This window comes from Aythya fuligula, chromosome Z (genome assembly GCF_009819795.1).
Source record: "Aythya fuligula isolate bAytFul2 chromosome Z, bAytFul2.pri, whole genome shotgun sequence".
NCBI classification, from domain to species: Eukaryota; Metazoa; Chordata; class Aves; order Anseriformes; family Anatidae; genus Aythya; species Aythya fuligula.
Genome location: NC_045593.1, coordinates 40,584,562 through 40,606,452, shown reverse-complemented (window position 1 = coordinate 40,606,452; position 21,891 = coordinate 40,584,562). Strand labels below are relative to the sequence as shown.

At 40.9% G+C, this 21,891-nt stretch overlaps 1 protein-coding gene across 3 annotated transcripts in view; it reads right to left on the bottom strand.

Annotated features, from left to right (window-relative positions):
- The window catches only part of APBA1 (amyloid beta precursor protein binding family A member 1), an 88,327-nt gene extending 70,525 nt beyond the window's left edge, over positions 1 to 17,802 (bottom strand). For 2 of the 3 annotated variants that reach the window (XM_032205358.1, XM_032205360.1), the window contains exon 1: positions 15,890 to 16,161. The gene's annotated coding sequence lies outside the window, so the exon portion shown is untranslated. Of the gene's footprint in view, positions 1 to 15,889; positions 16,162 to 17,650 lie in introns of those variants that run through there. The other variant, XM_032205359.1, reaches the window with a different exon arrangement.
- Positions 17,803 to 21,891: the final 4,089 nt, after the last annotated feature.

The window sequence follows — 21,891 nt, the reverse complement described above, 5'->3', positions numbered from 1 at the left end:
ACCTGAAAACAACTGAAAATCTAAAGCAGAAGAAAGTTACGATGTCAATTTCTAAGCTAAATATTTCAAAATTAGAATTGGTACCTCTTAGAAAAGCTGTGAAAAGGCAATACTTAGTTTCCTTTCGTAGTCTACCTGAATTATCAGCTGAAAATAGCACTATATTTTAGGGAAAGGATAATTGTGGAGAAATTGTGCTGGTGTATACGGTAGATAAAAATGCTGGCTAGAGATGCACCAGTTATCATCATCCTGTGACAATAAAAAATGTCCACCACATTTTCATTTGTCAATTCAGATAATATCCAAGAAATCCAGACAAAATAGAGAAATAAATATTAAAAATAAATAAATCTAAATGGCATCTCTGTCCTAATAAGTCATGCTGATACATTCCTTTTGATGCTTTCAATTCTCTTTTGTGGCACTGAAAAGATAATACATGAGATCAGCCAAGTGTCTAGCAAACCTACTTATAACTGAGAAACAGATGAGTTTTGCTTTCTATAACCCACTGTTTTTCATTGTGTAGCAACTGGTTGATGCACAACTACTACTGATAGCAGGGATTCAAAATTATTTCAAACTTCTGTTGAAAAATGTCAAAAGAAAATACTTCAAAAAACACACAGAAGCGATCACTATGAAGTTCTGCATCTCTTCTAAAGTAATCAAAAACACTATCCTGAAGAGCTCATCCATCTGTAAGAAATTGTTTGGGGCAAACAAAAGTGTTATCAGCTGCACGATCTCTTCATGAAGAGATCACTGCAATTGCAAAATGGTTAGTGCTGAAACTAAGAGAAGCCAAACTTAAGGCTTCTAATAACCTCCCTGAGTAATCAATTATTCAATTAATCCTAAATCAAGCTTCTGTATGAAAGAAAAAGCAAACAATGGAAAAGAAGTAGTCATGGTTTGGCATACAGTCCATTCAGAATTGCAAATGAAATGTTATTTTTGTAAAAGCATAACAATTTAAATCTACTTTTAGATACATGAATCCCAATTCTATACTTCATACAAAATTAACTCTTTAAGAATCCATATTGCACCAAAATTAACACAAGGGTTCACCAAAAACACGATCAAGAATGAGCTCATCATTATAAAACAAAATGCAGATGAATGCTATGGATCTACATGTAAGCAGTTCTGTGGAGAGGCCGTCACATTCATGAAGTATACCTGATGTTTTCACAAAACTTGATTCCTTTGGAACAGAAATACATAGGCATAAATAAAGCTTCATTTTCAATTACTATTTAGCAAAAAAATAAAACAAAGAACCAAACAAGTTTGTAAGATTTACAACGTATGCATAATACTGCAATGAAAAAAAAAAAGCTACAATGAAATGGCCTGGAAGGTACTATTTTATTAGGCTGGTACATAAACATGTTGAAGTGATTAAACACTTCTTATTTCTCATCCATAACTTTTTAACCATTGACCAATTTTAAATTAATAAGGGCAAGAGTCTCAAGGACGGTACATTTTCTTTAAGCTTCATGGGCAATCCCAAATCATCTTCCCACTTGGGGAAACTCAAGCGCAAGTTTGGTAGCTGCTAGCAGGCCAACCTATGGGCATGATCTGGTCAACAATGCTGCACGTGTTCAGATTTACCTTATCCTCATCCTATCCTGTTTCTTAACCAATTTTCTGCTTTTTTTGGGAGACATGTAGATAGGATATGGGGAGTGGGATAAGAAAGAAATAGAGCAGTTTAAGAAAGGCAGTCTTCTGAAATCTTTCAAAAATCAGGTTCCATGTGACCCAGTCCTTGTATAATTTCTCAAGTTTTTTGTCTTCTCAGAAGCGCTCTGGAGATACACGACAGCTACATATTACAAAACAACTCCTCAAATCCTGTGCAAAAAGACATACAGAAGCTGTATTCATGAGCCATGTAAGGATTCTGCATGGGACACGTCCAAGACACAGAAAGGTCATTCAATCCCTGAGAAGTAATTGTGCTCATTCTCTAGGAAAGATACGTGTATTCCATTTGCCTAATGCAATTTTACTGATTATAGTTTTAGTACAAGGGATTCTACAGAAGGGTCCAAACAAACCAGAAGTTTAGCTCTTTCCCTGTGTACAGAATCAACCTACTCAGCAATCACTTCTTTGATGAACTATGGTCCTGCTTGGCATTACTCCAGGACTGATTTCTTCTCAGTTTTGCAACACTCTTATTGAACTTTTCTGGTTTCTGGCATTATAACCATACGAAGATGAACTGTGACAGAGAGCAAAATATCAAGTGTTGGAGAAATTTCACAAGCACTTCTCAAATACAGAAATGCAGATCTGAAAGTGACAATTCCTTGAACATGCAGTTTCCCATCCCAGTATTTAGAATATTTTGTAACCTATCCATATACTCATAAATATGATCTGATCAGGCAACAGTTTTTTTTTTTTTTTTTTTTAAATTTCCCCAAGTTTCATAAACTTCTATGTTAGAGGAGAACAATTTCTAGTTGTTCTCAAGAAGAAATTCCTTATTAATATAAAAATAACCTTAAACCAGCTATGCAGAATCCAAACTAACTAGTTTGTGGGGTTTGTGTTTGTGTTTTTTTTTTCTATGTTGTGTTTTTGTTTATAATATTACCCAATTCACTTCTTAACCAAAAACAAACAAACAAAAAATGATAGCAAATTCTTCCAGCAAGAATAGAATCAAAGCTACCTACATTATGAAAAGACAGACAGAAGAATGATAAAGTCACTTTGCTATCTGAAGCCTGAATTAAATTAAAAATTAAATATTAAATAATTAAATTAAAAAGCCTAATAAATAAGCATATTACCTAAGAAACAGCCTATCTAGCATGTTTTTCTCTTACAGATTCCTTTGGGTGGATGTTTTTTTTGCCAGTTACAAGCAAGTGTACAAAATCTTAAGAAGCTATCTTTCCTTTTGAGCTCACCTGCTTCTGAAACTTGTTTTCAACGTCTTACACTGTACCTTCAAAAAAATGAAAAATTAGAATACACAATTAGCCATAAATCATTGATGGCTACAGGTTGCATCTTGTTCTTAGCTACATCAATGCAAACATTGGGTTGAAAATGCCACTGATCAACTGAGCCATTCTGAATTTAAAAGAGAAAGTGTGAAAAGAGTATAATAAATCGCTTCCAATAAGAACTAAGAGTTACTTAAACAGATTTGTTTGAGAACAGTACCAAAAAGGAAATGTGGAAACTTGCTTCCAAAATAGCTTCCAAACAGCATATGGGCATATCCTTCAGAGATGTCCACAAAGCCACAATGACATCTCAGTTTAGTTCCCAAGTAAGCCTTTCAACAGTAACAAACACATGGATTAAATACTAAGGATAGACCTCCAGTTGGTTCTAAATATATGTAACTCCACAAAATTAAATATAGCTTTGCATCACTGACAGGTTTGTAGCAGAGCTACAAAGATGTAAATCAGCTGTCTCTAGATGTTTTTTCCTCATTAAAATTATGGCTTTTTCTACATTCTTGGTGCAAATGAAAATCTCTGTTAGGGGCTTAGCTAGTTACCCTAGAAACAGACCGTGAGCTCTGCTAAATTGAAGGATCTTTCGGACCCTTTCTGCTTCCCATTCATGTGCTGTTCCAGATTCCCAAGGATTTGTAATCCTGGGATACCCAGCAAGAAAATCCCACTTAGGGAAGCTAAATTCATAAAGAATGCCACTGATCGTACTCTTCACTTGCACTAATTTCCACCTCAGAGGTTTTGGATGTCACTGCTCAAATGCATGGCCTCAGCTGCTGTTCAGGGCTTCCACAATGCCACCCCCTGCTCTGCAATGCCATTCACTGCTCTGGAAGTGCTTATGGGCTGGTCTCCATGGGGCATTTCTGGGAGCTATTCTAGACCAAGCAATTAGTGGAAGTGTAAACAGAAGCATGCGACATGATAAATACTATCAAAATTAAGTAAATACTGCTTTAAACAAAAAAGGTAATCTCTTCCATGTAGAGAGGATTATCAAGTCATTACTTCTACTCTTACGCCCCCAGCATCAAAGCAGCAATGTCACCTTAATCTTTTTGGTTGCTCCACATATATATATATTAAAAAAAAAAAAAAAAAAAAAAATAGAAGAGCATTTGGAAATATTTTTCATTACCTTTTTCCAGATACTGATAGCGCCTTGCACACAATACACAGAGAAGCCAAATCTTTGCACAAGCTTCAGTGAAATTAGCCAAATGTCACATGACTGATTTTTTTTTTTTTTTTTTTTTTTTAAGAACAAGCCCCAGGCAGTAATCACTTCATTACATGTTTTGAATTTATTGAGAAACAAAAGCTAACATTAATCTTAAACCTTACTAGGTTCCTCAGAGTCACAAATCCTGCACCTGAGTTGTGTGTCCATTTGCTTGAGACTGCAAATGCATTTCCCTTCACTGTCTCAGTGATTTCTGGTTTGGATTATACAGACAGCAATAAACAACACTGGCAAATTTATTACCGAACAAAAAAATGCTGACAGTTCCCTGGCTGATTTTCCAATCACAATTAAAATTCATACAGAAGAATGGCTATTGCTGTACTGTGTTATGCATATACAGCTTAGTGGACGTGGACTTGAACACTTCTAAGATGTTGTCACTGAACTTCAGGCCGTAAAAATGTAGTGTGTCCTCAGTCTCCTCAAACTGCTAACACCAGTCAGGAGGAACACAGCAGTCAGGATGCACAACAGACAGGTTTCTCTCTGTTTCAGTGAGCAGGCTTCCACAAAACAAGCTATCACTGACACAGCCATGTGGGTCACCTCACCAGAGCGAGCAATCAACACGTGGCACATGGGGAGGGAAACCACGCTACCTTCTACACCCCACTTCACTGCTGCTCCAGTCCTGCAGTTCTGCATAAGTCTGGCGAATTAATGGACTTCACACAGCCTTGATAAGCAGCAGAAAGATCTCAAAGAGATAAAATATAACAGTATATGCTGCATCTCACTGATGGACACTACTTTCTGGGAGACTGCAGAGCTGTTCATATTCAAAGCTCAGGCTCTTCTTTGGTAAAATGGAAAAAAAAAAAGGTTGAGGGAGGAAAGGAAGGAGAAACAGTATTTAAAATCTGTTAAATTATTAAATACTTGCAAGGAAAAAATAAACTGTTCCATTTTTAGTACATCCAGGAAATTAGTCAATTCAATGAGATGATGTACAATAATTTTCTCAATTCTGAGTATCACTGAAGCCACAACACCAGTCCTACAGGCGCAGTCACACCATTTGCAGGCATGATCATTCAGCAGAGTCAGGCTTGATGCCTCATTATGGTCTTTTGATCCTGTGCAAGCACAGGTTGTGATTGATTGCTCAAGAGGCTCCACTGCCCTCTTCACACGCTGAAGGTATTATGGTGATGGGTAAAATGTGTAAGTGGGGTACATTAGACAGAATACCATGAAATTCAGGATCATTAAAGAGAATTCAGTAGTCTACAGAAGTAATGATAATCACTCTTCAATTAATAAAGAGCATTTGGCACAATGAAGGATTTTAAAAGCATAGAGAATATGACTCAGTGATACGAGACAATGAGAATCCTCGGAGCTAGAATGGCATCCTTTGAACCACCTACAGGGGCACAGAGAGAGAGGACCAAAGCAGCTGAAATAGCTAAAGACACTTTGCAATCATAAAAATTACTCTGCCTTTTCAGAATAAAAAGAAAAAAGTTACATACAAACGCACATCACATTATTGTCATAGCCAGCTGTGGCAACAAAAGAAACTCAGCTAGGAACGATGTTTTCCCCAAAGGGAGATGGTTACATCACAGACCCACGGGGCCTGTAGAGCATCTTTTGTTGATCTACATTAACTTCTGAATCCTATAAATCATTTCCAGTCAGAATACCTAGCAGTGTTTCCATTAATCCTGCATTACCATTACAATTTCTTGTCATGTTTACTATGATACAACAACCTTCAACTTCCTTGTTTTACCACTTCAAAAAAACTTAACTAACCCCCCTCCCACCCTGTATATTATTAGTACAGTGAGGGTACTTGTACAGTGTTCCCATTTTTTCCCTTAATCCCTTTTTACCCAGCCCATATTGCTCTGTGCCACTCACTGTGCTTCTATCTGATCCTGACAATTTAGGTCGACTTTTCTACATATTTCACTGTCCCTGTATGTTTTCAAAGGGGAAAGGCAAGTCGCACAAATTGTGGTCATGTTCAGAGTCACATCAAAGTCACATCATTGGTACAGGGCGCACTATTTAGACACATTCCTCTGACCTGCAAAGGTCAATAAATAAATAAATAAATAAATACAAAGCATGACCATATGCAATTCTGCTATGACCACCCGCTAGACAAGTGATGCCAACTTATCGAAATATACTAATGTATATTCCTAACCTTTTTCACAATCAAACTTTAAATATCAAGCTAATGCAGCTGGCGACAGAAAAAGACAAGGAATGCTGTTTCAACAGCTTAGCTAAAATGGAAAATAATTTACTCCATCACCACATGGCTGTGCTCATGTAAAAAACAGTATCAGAAAATTACATTTGATGAGAAACAAACAATACAAATTTAAGGGGAGGGGAGGGGAGGATCTGTTTACATCGTTTTCAAGGATGAAGTCATCCCTGATCATGAAATGCAAAGTCGGGTCAAAATCCCTCAGAAAGAGATTATTCAAATTAAGGACCACTCCCTACCATATTTTCGAGGTCCACGTACCACGGAGGATTGATTTCTCCAAAGGCGTACACCTTCCCTGGCTCCCTGAGAGGCTGTTTCACAGTCTGGTAGACCCCAGAGTTAAGCTGATTTTTCCAACGCCTGGTTTTTTCTTCCTGTTTCTCATCCCATCGCTCTCAGTTAAGCCCTCATTATCATGCACAGTTTTGTTTCCTGCTGCTTCTGTCAGGGGGCTGCAGGCTTTTCACCAAGATCCTTCCCCTTAATTAACAAAAGGGAAATAAGATTTCTGTCTGCTCAAAGTACTAAGAATAATCCCTACCCCTGGAACATCCTTGTGGTGTTTGTTTCAAGACAGGCAACCCATACCATAAGAAGCACACAACTGAGGCTGAGATCAGAAGTTTATAGGTTCATTTATAGCCAAAAACCTTAATGGTTCATCTCTGCCAGTCACCGAGCATCTCTGTCAGCGTGGCAGGGCAGCATCAAACACCATCTTACTCCTGCCACACGCAAGCACGAACAGACATCATCCCAATACATTAAACATTATTAAAAAAAAATCCAAATACAAAAGTGCGGAAAGCTGGGCTCAGAGAACTGGAAGACTCTCCCCTGTTGTGGAGCACTGAAGCCAGCAGAAGAGCAGCCAGGCGCTGCCGAGTCGTTACCGTGAGGAGCCAAAGATCTACTCAGGCACCAGGCCGCTGGCTCCGAACTGAGGGCTGTGGCACAGCTCCGGGCACAACGAGGGAGCGCCTGCCAACTTCTAAGCTCTCAGGTCTTCCCATCAGCCCAGTCCGTGGTTCTCGCGCAGTTTCCAAGAGATAAAGTTATATGTTTTATGAAGCAGATGTTTCTAGATGAAATGCAGACCCGGAGACAGGAGCCCACTCGATTCTTCCCATGTGTCCTCCACAGCCACTCCCTCTGAGGTAAAACCCGCTATCCCATCACCTCCTGCTTGGGGAATGTGCCACACACACAGGGCACTTGTGAACAGGGCTCCATTTAGGAGAAGATTTAGCCTCCTCAGGACAAAAAGGAACAAGTGGACATAACAACGACGTAACTTAAAAGCCAGAGTCTGATGGGAGGGACGAGAAAAAAAAAAAAAAAAAAGTAGAGGATTAAAAATCCTCACCACATACAACCCAAACACATTTAAAATACACGGTACCCACAGCAAAACAACAACAGATACACATTTAATTCTACATCTGGCGTATGTGAGATTACCTTCCAGACTTTGTCACAAGCGTGCGACACGTGGAGATGAACCAGAAGGATGACAATGCTATTAGCTCTTGCCAGGAGAAATTCAATTTTCACATACTTCACTTTGGAAAAGGAAAAAAAAAGTAACTACCACAGCAGAAGGTTTCCTCTCAGGTATCTGGGGCTGAGACTGAAAGAATGACGATCATAAAGATAATTCTAGAAACGCAAACAGAAGCGCTGCTACCACCCTGAGTCCCCAGATGCAAAAACTTGCAACAATACCACTGACATCTCATAAAAAGCAGGCTGAAATCAGTGTTTTTTTCACTCCATTTTTGCTCCTGGCACTCAAATGCTTCCTCACAAGTGACAGTGTCAAAAACTTCATCAGTTCTCCGGGTCCGTGCCTGGTAAGATATGAAAACCTACAAGAACAGATCTGGGAGTAATTAAAAGAGAATTCAGAAACCACTGCCTGTGGGGAAAGCAATACCTTCAGCTGCTCTTCAGCAACAGAAGAGGATGACAAAACTTCACAGGTTTTAGTCTCTCCTCAGCAAAAATGGGTTCCAGATTTCCATCCTCAACCATTAATGTGCAATCCATCCTTTTTCCCTTTAGACGGGGCTTCAGATGGCAGACTTACTCTTTTTACAATAAAATCATGGTGGAGATCTTTAGGGGAATTTTCCCTCTCAGTAAAAGAAAGTTCATACTTCATAAATTTTGTTCTTAAAGGGCTGAGGTCATGGGATCTTAGGCTGACTTCAAAGGATTCAGTTAATAAACGAGCAAAAGAATGAACAGGCTTCAGAAATAATGTAAGTCTGAATATATAAAATTCACGTAAAATAGCAGGTCCCTTTTATACTGTATGCCAAGTCCTCATTATGTATTTAGCACTGGCAAACGTCACAGCAAATATGAGATAACTCAACTCACTGACATGCTGTGTCATCAAAACACACCAGATGGATGTTGCACTTACACAAAGTCACTTCCCTTCCTCGTTCCTCCCCTCCAAATAGGATGTAATTTTTAAAGAGCAATGACAGGTGCCAACATTGAAAATCCTGTGCCGATAATTACTTACTTACCTGAGCATAATCACTACTCCAATTACTTCAGTCAAAACTAATGGTAAAATCTGGTGTTGGTCCCGAAACCAGTTACAAAGCTGTACTGCTGCAGTATTTGCAAGGCTTTGGAAAGGCTTAGTTTTACCCCAGCGAAGACAGAATCACACACAACTGAAAGTTTCAGAGAAGTTTGATTTTTTCTAAATAATTTCTTCCCTGCCACCAACCTAACACACACTTCCCTCGGACTGACTGAACAGGTGGCTACTGGTACTTCTCTGCACTTTCAGCATCCCAATTTCTCCTCCTACAGAAAAAATAAAATTAACTAGACTCCTCCCTTCCCCATGTTCTTTCCCTTATCCTCATGCTGCTCTACTTTCCACCTCACCTTTAAAATACTGCCTCGAGACAGACCACACTGTCTGACCCCGCTTCCAAGACACAACATGTGTCTCCCTATTTGGGGACACCAGCAAGTGGCCTCCCCACTGGCTTCTAGTGAAACTGCAGCCATAAATCTCTGTTTTATATTCATCCTCTTCTCTACAAGCAGAGTCCCCGTCCTAAAACCCATTAGTGTTTCAAACAAGTCTTTCATGCTGTTCAAACTACATACGAATAATGACAATTACAGTGTACTACTTCATACTGACTTGGAAATCCGATGACATATTTACAAATGTCTTCTCTTTCTGCCATTGTCCCTCACAGATGCCTGGTAAAGACCAATGATATCCACACAAAGGCTTTGCAGGCTTTGTTGGATCCTTACTCAGAACCATTAAAACTGTGAGTTTTATCTGGATCATCAGATATGCCCACTGCTCAGCACCCTATCACAGCTAAAAACCCAACACAGAAAAGCTGTGGCTTGTCTGCTCTTACACCTTAATAACAGTGCTAGGTATTGCAGAAGGCCATAGCGCAGCAGGACTTGTGTTAAGCATCTGAGAGAGGTAAAGACTTCAACAAGTGGGATAAATAAAGTGACAGCTTACATGCATCTAGTTGGAAGAGGCCAATCTTTCAGGGGTGTCTGTCTGATTTTTTAAATACTCTAACCCTTAATAACAGTGACAGAGTATTATTTTAAAAAGAGTAATTTTTTTTTCGGTGTATTGCCAATATCTCTTTGCTGTTCATATGACTAGTAAACCTTCAGACTGACTTTGAAGGTATCTTAACAAAAAATATCTTCATCTTCCTTGTAACACACACAAAAAAAATATGAATTATCCAGTTACATTACATTATCCTTGTAATTTAGCCCCCTGATTTCAGGTGTAAGACACCTTCAAAATAAAACAAAACAAAAAACCACCAAGCCACAAAACCGGTACAAATCCTTAAGTGTTTTGAATGTCTAGTGACCCCCAAATAACTTTTTCTACAATGTCATGGCTCTTGGGCAGGAAGCTGAAAAAAGTCTTCCTTTTTCAAGCATTTTCTTCTTACTAAAAAAAGGAAGTCTTACTTTAATAGTGTTTGTGCTATTCCGTAACCTGGAGGGTATCTACTGAATGCTTATAAACCTGCACCATGGAGACTGTGGAGACTGATGTTTAAAAAATGTCAATTAAGAGACAAATATGCAGATCGCTGACGATCAAAATTGAGTTTGACCTGCTTTGGTTTCAACCTAGTTACATGCCGGAAAAAAATATCTATATACATGTATATAATCTTTGTGCCTTTACCTCAGAAGTCATTATCTTCATAGTTAGAGATGCTGAAGAAAAACTATGTTCAACAGAACACAAATCTGCATACAAAAAATGCCAGATCCCAAAACTGCCTGTGTTCCACGCAGAAATACACTCTCCACTGGAATTTTAATTTCTGAGAAATCACCAAAAGGTAACATTTTTGAAGTAAAGAACCTATTACTTATTTGAAAATTTACTATACTAACTGCATAAAAGCTATGGTTTTGCTTTTAGTATATAGTTTTAATTCAACTGTAATTCCACATTGCCATTCAGTTCAAAATTCTTGTATGGACTACCAGGGGATAATTCATCCTACCGGTGGCTACGCTGATCTCATCTAAGAAACATTTTGGAATTTGCTGGTAAAGGACAACTAACGACTAGATCCCTGAGGGCTTCATAACCAATGCACCAGAGGACACGAGGTGATGTTCCATGCTACTGGGGTAAACCACAGAGTAACCTCACACATTTCTGAGACTTTTTGATCTAATGTAAGCAGTGATACATGCAGCCAATATACATCACAATATTTTTTTAATTATCCTGCCTTGTAGCTTACTTATTTAGACTTCCATGAGACATAGATTTTATATTCAAGATACTGAGATAGGTCAATGGCTGCGAACCATTGACCAGAAATAATGAGATCAGCATCTAACTAGAAATAATAGTTCTTTTTAATAGAGTAGTTGGAAGTGTATCCAGAACAAGTTTTGATGAATTGTACACCAAACTGTTAAATGTGTGTAACTGCTGAAACACAGATGTGTTTTCTGTAGCCTTAATTACATCTAAATTTACGTTCAGAACCAGCTTGGCCTAACTTGAAATTCAGTCATTCAGTCTTTACAGTTTTCTTAAATGAAGAAATAAAAAGACATCCGAGCGTGCGTTAAGCTCATTAACAGAGTGTACCCTCCCGGTGAGTAAAGACAGAAGAGTGGACTCACGTGTCAACTTCACCTACAAGTGAAACTGCTGATGCCAAAACCATCACGGCCCAACGGGTGCCGCAATCGAAACGCAGCGGGAGAAAACTGCATGGCTCCTGCAAGACTTTGAAACAGGGCTGAATCGATCAGACTAGTTGTCATCAGCAAGAAGGCTGAACGCTAGGAAGTCCAGGTGTTAAAATTCAGGCAGAAACATGAGTGCTAAGGGCAGAGCAGCCCTCTCCAGCGATGCCCAGGTCACTGCTAGGAGCGCAGCAGCTCCATTACCTCTCCCGCTGCCCTCGCCGTGGGAGTGCGTTCCTGCAGGAAGAAGCTTTCAAGGACTTTGGGATTTGCTCATTGTTATGTTGTTATGAAATAAAATTAAGCATGCCAAAATCTGAATGATGTCATGGCAATCCAGTAAGTGGATTACATTAATCATTTATCAGCAAGGCCAGATAATTCTTGAGCGAGAGCAGAACCCTGAGCTCACCCCTATTTATCACTCCCAGACAAAAGGCACTACAGCTGAGGATATCAAAAATACAAATAAAGCACATGGAAAGGGTATTTAAAATGCCCACTGAAATGTACCGAAGTTACAGAGCTCCGGACTGGCTTCACATAACATCTTTTATTTAACACAGAACATCTGCATTTCTGTCAGGTCACCACAAAATTATTAGGGGAGATTTTCTTCATCAGCTAAAAGGTAACCGCACAACATGCAATCAGGAGGAAAGCTGCTTAGTAAACCTTTAGTTTTTTAAAAACGGCGATCAAATTGTGAAACTGCTGCAACGTAATCTGACACAAAAACAATTTCTGTATTGTTCTGTATTTCTGGGGGTTCCTTTTCTCTCTTTTTATTGTCTTAAAAATCCAATTAAAAAAAAAAAAAGGCAGACAACTGCCAGGTCACTGGTTAAGATGATACAGCTGCGTTTCAGGCTGGATGGAGTGACCACGGTACGAGGGACCTGCTCGGCAGAGCCCGTGGGAAGGTGACCATTGTTCCCAGCACCGCGAGCTGCCAGACCACCACGGGGCAGAGGGAGGCCAGCCTCCACCAGCCCTGCCTCCTGCTGCCTGGGCTGCGAGCAGAACCGTGCGCACAGCATCACTTTTTGGAGACCCCCGAGAAGCAGTACCTCGGTTTCGTAATTTGGGAGGCGAGGGAGCCAAGCCGGGTATATGCATCGCATGCACAACTTCTGCCTCAGTCACCCAGTTTGAGCAGGGTGTAGATCAGATGGCGTTCGGGGATCCTTTCCAACTTAAATTATTCCTGGGATCATAAAAGAGCTGGTGTGAGAAAGCTGTTAAGAGAAAATAAAAACCCCACAGCTCCCCACGCACGTCCCGCAGAACGGGCCAACTTGCCCCTCCAGGAGCGGAGGCAGCACCTGCCCTCCCAAAACTCTGGATTTAAAGCCTGTTACCTAAAACCTTGTTTTTATATCAGCCTAGGGAAGACCTAGAACAAGAACTTCTAACCTCCGCTTCCTCCTGTACCAGTGTCCGGATGTTTTTTTAGATATTACTGTCAGTTTATTCTTGGAAAATACGTTTCTAATTTATATTTATTTGGTCTAAGAGTTATATTTAAGACTACAGAAGCACCCAAACATGATCAAAATCCCATCAGAATATGCATTATACGAATGCACAGTAACAGTAAAACTATCGTCAAGAATAGCAGCTCTCATATCAGAATGAATTAAACAAAAAATGGTAAATAAAACCTAAGCATGTTAGAAAGCAAAATCATGTTCATGCTTTCAATTTTCCATTATGTCCTGATTTTTTTTTCTTCTGCCTCATTTAAAAACAGTTTTTATTATCCAGTCCCTAAATTCCTGCTCACCCCAATATCCACTGCTCTGTGAGCAAAATGTTTTTTGTTGGAACAAAAGTTCTGAATGACCACCAAAAGCGGAACGATCAGAAACCTTCTCTCCTACGTGCAAAAATGAAAATAACTGCAAAGAAATAAAATGATTTATCCAGATCAATTCAGGGTACTCAAACTTCATCTCCTAGGTATCAACCCAGCACCACTATCACATATACATAAAAGTGGTTCTTCCCCTTGCATACATCACTAGCATGGAAAAAAATAAAGTAACAGTGAGTGAATTTAGGGTAATTGCTCAGTCGATCTTGGTATCAGATGGCCAAGTCCATGGCTCTGCTGCCCTGATGTTTTCCTGATCTGTGCTCACCTTTTACAATTGAAAGTTTAAATACCAAAATCAGTACGGATGCTCTTGATGCTTAAAAATCATGGACACAGAGGTTCAGAAAAGTTTAGTAAGTCAGTAAAAGAAATTACCATTAAAGGGATTCCGCCAAACATTCCAGGGACGTGCTCTAATCTGTCACATTTGCCAACAGATTTCTGATGATGTCCCTCACTCCTAACTCTCAAATACTCTTTATGTGTATGATAAGGTGGTCTTCTTAAACTTACAGAGCTTAATTTTTATTGAATTCCTCATAAAAAAAAAATATATAACTGCTGGCTTTTGAGCAAGATTTCATAGACATGAGCCCTTCCCCCCTACTGTCATATATTCTTGGATTATCTGTTTCATCTAAAAAGAATTTAGAACATCCCTTTTCTTTTTTTTTAATGATTCTGAACTCATTGTCTAAATTTGTCAGATCGTCTTGTCCTTTTGCTGGATGACAGGAAAAACAGAAGCTCCTACTACAGCGTACCTCACCTAGACTTTTTATTGCTTTACATACTTGTAATCCATTTCTTTCACTAGTTTCTTTTATGATGTACAAAACCCCACTGCTTATCAACAAGCGATTCTTTATACAGTCTTGTTAGACAGAATATTCTTGCAGTAATGTCTGAAATTAGCCTGAACAAAGCATAGGAAGTAGCCTGTAGCATACAGTACATAGGACATGACTATGTAGACATAGTCCTGTGAAGACAAAATGGACTAGATGGACATAACAGAGCTGCGCACCACTTTCCCAATGGCATCTCCCTACTGTCTCCTTGGAAATTTGACTCCTATTTCCTCCGATGTCCTGATATCGCCCTGATGCCAGGATGGACCCTCTCCAACAGGAAGGGTCTGGTCTCACCCTACAGCACTGCGGTGCCCTGAACTAAGTCCTCTGCCACCTACAGCTGCTCCTCATTTTACTTCCTATATGTATAGGAAGCGTTGTTCAGATTTAGGACAGGTACCACTTTACACTTGCAGATGTGAAAGCAGCAAAAAAAAAAAATGTTTCCATATGCCCCTTCAGTAAAACAAGAAACATACAGATTTTTTTTTTTTTTTTTTTTAGAAAAACACAGTGTCATGCATTGGAAACAGAAAAACACTATCACAGTGCTCTGAGCAGCTGGCTTATCAAACCAGTCAATACAATGAAGCAAAACCAATCAATCTGTTTTTCAGAAACCTTTAACCCTATGCAATATGTATTACACATAATCTATTAGAAATAATGAGCAGAGGGCCACCTGCTAGACCTCTCATTAAGTAGGAATCTTCATCTTCTGTAAAATGAGAAAAACATATCTAAAAATGCATTACCAGAACATCGATGATTGACTTAAACCGCCAGTAATAGGATATTGTTCAAAGTTAAGCCTCAATTAATCAAGCTGCATAGCCTATGGACAATGTGAATTAAACTATCTGAACTGCCTCTATTTCTTTTTCATTTTTAGTGGAAAAGGTCTGATTCTTCTAATTCATAACCTAGCGTAAACCCAGAACTGCTACAATCAACAGCCATCAAATTGTGTGCTGAGGGAAAAAATTATGAACCTAATCTTGAAGTGTCTAGGCAAACAGACGCACATTGAATGTTTGAGCTCTTAGTTTGATTTTCCTTTATTTTGTTTACTTGATGACTCCAAAGTTTATTGGTATTTTTTTTTAAGCGATCATTAGCTTTGGATACTAACCCTGAACTTACTTTGAAGATGCAGTAAAACCCCCAAACCAACCTAGGGTGTACCTGCCCGGGTAGATTTACTACTCCATTTTCCTGATTTTGTTTGCCATAAACACTACTGCACACTGAGACACCCTCTAGCCAAACAACTAGAACACAGCAAGTGACTATCCTTATTGACCTATGAAAAACACAAAGAAAGAAGCTGAAGAAGAGCTTCCTTCCATTTCTTCACACCTACTTGTCTTTCATGCAGCTGCAGATTCATAGGCATTGTTTATAAAAAGTGAAAGTTACCTGTGTTTTAGTGACGGACATAATTCTCACACTGCAGGCTTTTTAAGCTTAAGAATGCAAACATCGTATACGGCTGTGGCTTAAAATGATATTGGAGAAGTCAGAATCCAGTTCCTTGCTCAGTTAAAGTCCATCTGCATATGATCGCTTGCTTCTGATCGGTGTTGTTTATCAGAGAAATCAAACATTAGCCTCAAAATTAGCAGTCCCTGATCCGAAAGCACTACGGATCCTCGATAACTGCATACAGCAAAGAGAATGTTCAGGCTTATTTCCAAAAACCCACACCCACTCTCCCTGCCCCACATGCACAAAGGTACATCGGATGATACCAAGATCTCCACCCTGGCATCCGTCACACCACCACATCCAGCATCGCAGAGCACCTTCGGAAGCATTACTTCCTATTGTGTGAACGCATGCAGACAGCCTTTAACACATTAAAAAAAAAAAAAAAAAAAAAAAAAAAAGGGAATGCATTTTTAGCGTTGCCCAGATGTACAGAACCGCTAGCTTACCACGAAGGGATGCTTGAGAGTATGGGTATTCATATAATGATGTGTGTATTGTTAAGCCAAGTAATTGTGAACATTACTTCATCTGAAGGAGCCGGGCAGAGTTACACTGTGTAGATCTGGTGGCTCTCCCCCGACACACCGAAGCACCTGCAGGCACCAACCCACCTCCCCAGCACCCTCGCATCTCGCAACCCCAGGGCCTGGCTGCGAGCATCCGAGAGGCTGGCCTGCCGGGAGGGAGGCAGCCCCGCAGCACCATTTGCGTTGCAAGCCAGGCTCTCCCTCGCTGTTTCAGCAGAGACTCACAATTTCCCAGCACAAATCTGCGCAGAGGCACGGCCACCAGCTCCTCTCCCCCCAGCGCTGCTCTCCTTCCCCTCCCCGCCGCCCAAGCAAGAAGCACAGACGCACCTCGATTTATTCTTTTTTTTTTTTAATATTTTTTTTTGGTCGTTTTTTGTCTTTTTTTTTTTTTTTTTTTTTAATCCCTTCACCCCACCGGGATGTTAACACCTGGGGAACACACTCACGCACTCACACACACACACACTCTCTCTCTTTGTCACCGCCGGCTGGCTCCAAGGCAGGTGCCGCCGCCTCCGTTGCCGACAGCACCCCCCCCCCAAAAAAAAAATAAATACATATCTATACAAATCTATAGATAAAATAAACAAATAAACGGAGATGCTGCGGTTTCTGCAGCCCAGGCCACCCCCCAGCCCCGCGGGGAGGCGGATTTCTCTATCCCCCCCCCATCCCCGGTGCAGCACCGCCGGTCCCCGTGCCCTGCCCTGCCCTGCCCTGCCCAGCCCTGCCCCAGCCTCCCCCTCCCGCGGCCGGGCCCCACCGGGCACCGGCAGCCGGTGAAAGCCGAGGCCGCTCCGTGGGGCTCCCCCCGGCCCCGAGCTGCACCCCCGGAGCGCTGCCCGCTTCGCCTCCCCGCCGCCGCCCCGCACCTCTCCTCCCGCCGCCGCCGCCGCCGCCGCCTCCGGAGCCGCCACCATCTTCCCCCGGCCGCCGCCAGCACCGCCCGGCCCGGCACGGCCCGGCACGGCCCCTCCCGCCGCCCGGCTCCGCGCCGCCCTCCGCGTCAGAGCGCCCGCCGCCGCCCCCGGCCCGGCCGCCATGACGGGACGGGGCCGGGGCCGGGGCCGGGGGGGGAGGCGGCTGAGGGGCCGGAGATGGCGGCCCCCGGGTGCCCAGCCCCTGGGTGTCGTCGCCCCGCGGGCACGGCTGGCGGTACCTGCGGCTCGTCCCTCCGCAGGGATTGTGGTCTCCGCTCCGTGCAGCGCAGGGCAGCTGCGGTGGCCGGTCTGCCTCCGTGCTGCTCCCCAAAATCCTCACGGGAGCGGCCGGGCTCCCGTGGTGCTCAAGGCAAGGTGCCCCCGGTGACCAGTGCACCGACCGAAGGAGCACGCAGCTTTAGCTGCAGCCGCACTGATACCTAATCAAAGTTGTCCATTAGAAAAAAAAAAAGGAGGGGAGACATCTTAAGGTGCCTAACCACTAACGCAGAATTAGAGTGTTTCCGTCCTAAAGCGGTGCATTTTGGTAGCACTGCAAATTTGCCTCTTCCCAGAGAATGCGATGAGCAGCTGTGATGTGCTGAGGCGTACCCCGGTGCACGCTGCCTTTAGTAGCTGCAGCACGTACGTGGTGTCATAGTCACTATCGTAGTCACCGTGACAGCGTGGCATTACTTTGGGATTTAGTCCCCTCCGCTGCCTTCCAAAAACATGCCCCAAAGAAACTCGCAGGCTCTCGGTAGTAGCATGGGGCCTGTGGCGCACATCAGCCACTCGGCAGGCACAACTCTGCTTCCATGTCCTAGTCAAAACGCTGCAGTACTCCACCAGTGCGAACTTTGAAGAGGAGAGTACGAAAATACGCATTGTTAAAGAAATAAAAAAGTGTGACTTCTGCTGTTTAGACAACTGCTACCCTTTCCTCTATTTTTATCACATTGCAACACTTACTCTTTTTTTTTTTTTTTTTTTTTTTCCTTATCCATTGCTAATAGCTTTTATTTATCGTTGTTGTCCTTTCTCATCCTGGAGACATCTTCCAGCCTGATAACTTCTGAAGTAAAAATAAAACCCGGAGGAGATCTCTGCACCTTCTTTTCTGCAACCCTGGTATATGGCCCTGCTTGAGACCCCAGGTGTCAATGCAGCAGGTTCAGAATGTGCATGAGAGACACCCAGAGCTGTTCGTTCCTGAATGGTTGCACTAGGTAAAACACTTTAGTTATGATTGACTTCCTTCTTTCTGTCCTCCATCTCAAAATAATCAAGCAGTTAAGACCTGAATATGCTCTACCCTCCTTTAAGAGGGAGATTTGGCTGGCTGAGCTCTAGGGGTCCCTCCCAACCTATCTTATTCTGCTAAAGTCTTACAGTTTTAAAAGACTAATAATAGCAGTCTTCATGATTGCTAAATTACATCCAAGAAGTATGCAGTATTATAAATCCATTTTTCTCCCAGAGCTCCATTTTTTCCCCATTTGTTTCACCGCTCATCGTGACAGGTCTTCTAGGGCACAAGTTACTTGTGAACCTGAAGAGATGCTACTGTTAACACAACAGTGTTAGTGTGCTAGCATTAAGCACTGACTGTCCAGCTTGTACATGTTATTGGTTGGATAATTATTTATGTCAATATTTTTCTCCTTCAATTTTTACAATTTAAATGCTGGAAATTATGGTCTGTTTATTTTAGAAATTAAGCCTTACTTTAGGCAACACAGTTTTGCTCTTGCTCTTTTTGAAAACGTAGAAACACTTCTAGAGCTTTGTAAAACCACACTTAGATGTAATTAATCTCCTGGGCAAGTGTAAAATGCCCTTTTAAAACTGACCAGGTCACATTTAAAGGTAGTAAGTAAAACCTAGCCAAAACACCGGTGTCACAAGTTCCATGAAAAACCTGCAAAATTTATTAAATGAAGTAAGTCTAAGCATGGATGTATACAATTTGCAGACATTAAGTTGTAACATTGTAAGAGTGACAGTTTTCTAAATCATTTTGGTGATCTGTAAAAAATGCAATCAACCAGATTCTGAAATATTCAGACACTTCAGTTATATAAACAGTGCTATTAACACTGAACTGATTTTTCATTGTATATGCTCCCCCCTCCCCCCAGTATTTCAATTTACAGACAAGCATTTACATCATTCCATGTATCAATGGCTTTTGAGGCTCATTCGGCATAAGCCACTGCGTGGGAGTGCCAGTAAAGCATCTCTTTCACAGGGAAGAGCCTGGTCTGGACATCTAATTAACTGGGCCTGGATATTTCAAACGGGAAGAAATTGTGTTGAAGGCTTTTTTTTTTTTTTTTTTTCCTTAAAAAAAAAAAAAAAAGAAAGAAAAAGAAAGAAAAAACAACCTTCTGTAAAGTACATTAATTGGATTCAGCATGTCTACATTCCACCTCTATGCATATATCCATTAGCCTACATAAAAACCTTGGCAGTAGCAGCTCAGACATTTTTTTTACTACCTTGCTGTACTAATCTAGTCAGCCTGAATGTATTTTCAGGATCTAGAAATTGCAATGATCTTAGGTTCAGCCTTGGGCCGAAGGCAAAATAGCTCTCCCAGACTGAAAAGACCAGTGTAAGCTTGACATGGTTTTAAGGTCAGATAGCTCAAGATCCACTAGGGACAGAAATGAGTGCTTTTTGCTGTCTGAAAGCTTGGAATTACAGCTTTTATATGTCAAAAAACATTAAGCTCTGACTAGTGTTTGTGAAGTACCTGCTGCTAGAAAGCACAGACTGATTCAGAGGTGCTTCCTGATGTTAAGGGAGGTGCCATTCAGAACTGGAAATGTTTCCAAATTCTGATGCTGGACCAATGAGTGTATTTTAATTTTACTTTGTTGTTGTTGTTTGTTTGTTTGTTTATTTTTCTGAAAAGAGAAACGTTCAATGTAACTTCTTTTCCTTTGCAACATCCAGGTCCAGTTAATAAGAACACAGTTTTATTGATAAAGTCTCCCACACATCCTATCCTCTTGCTTACTTTGGTCTAAAATAGGTATGTCAGAAATGCAGAGTCACAGCTGGTTTCCAAGGATGGGAGTCACCAGTATCATCATTTATTCTGATTTCCTGTATAACACATGGATAAAATTTCACCCAGTTTTGTCTCTACCAAGTCTGCCACTAATCTGCACTAAAAACACTTAGGTTCCTTGGGAATATTTGTTCATAAGTTAGTTTCTCGTGTCAGGGAACGATAACACCTTCAAGTCATCCTGACACCAGACAGATAGCCTCTTCATTGATCAGGATTAAATATCTCTTGAATCCTCTCGGTCCTATTTCAAGTATTAGTCTTTGCTCCCAAAAAGTTGACTGAAAATTCCTACAAAGCTTATTTTCTGATGATGCCTGTCATTCCAGTGGGGCAAGCATCCCAGATACTGCAACAGAAGAGTGCACTTCTCTTGGGTTGCAATTATCGCAGCCTGCCTACCTGTAGGAACAGGTTGTCCCTTTCCTAATATTTCAACAATCTGAGGGAACAATATAGCACTAGCTATGCTTTGAAGCATTTATTTTGCCTGAGGGACTACATACATAAATATTTCATTAATTTAAATTATAAAGAATGCAGCATCATCTAATGAAGAGGCCTTTAAATAGACAGATGGCAAGGAGAAAACTCTTCAGGGTATAATAGAAGAAAACATCTGTGCCCTCTGGAACACTAGGCAATAGACCTCATAACAGAATAAATGCCCCCCTGCCCCGCAAACCTGAAAACCTGAGATAGAATAAAATTAAAAATCATCACTAATCAGTCATATGGGTAATATCACATATGGTAGTATTTGGGGAATTCAGCAGCAACACATTGAAGTAGGCAGTTTTGTAAGTACAGAGAAATGTTAAAGGGCTGTGATCTACTTGAAGGTCACCCTCAACTTACTATCCCCCTTTTTTTTTTTTTTTTTCTTTTGACACAATGTAGAGAATTTTGCTTCAACTCTTCCCCTTCAGTAGTGAATCAATTACTATTCCTGCAGTTTGGACAGGTTTTTCTGAGACATGAACATAGATAAAGCAACCGAGTTGATGATGGTTCTTTACATAGAACTGCTAAATAAAGCCATAGTGTGTCTTTTTCCAAAAGGCTGTAACAGTTTAAAGGCGGTTTGAGAAAACACTCTGTGTCTTATAGCTTATGTTATACATTCCAGCTATGACATAAACACTCTAGAACATTTAATGACTACAGTGATGGAAAATAAAACATATTTTTTCAGGTGTAACAGTCAGAAGAACTGTCTGTGTAATGAGTAAAAAACACATTTATTTATAATCATATTGAAGAATTTATCTACATTAAATACCTTTTTTTGTTTGTTAGTTTTGCTTTGTTTTGTATTTTGGCTGCTTTTTCTCAGAGCAGCCTTGAACAAAGTGGGATATTTACTGAAGCCCATGAATTCAGAGATTGTTATCTTGCACT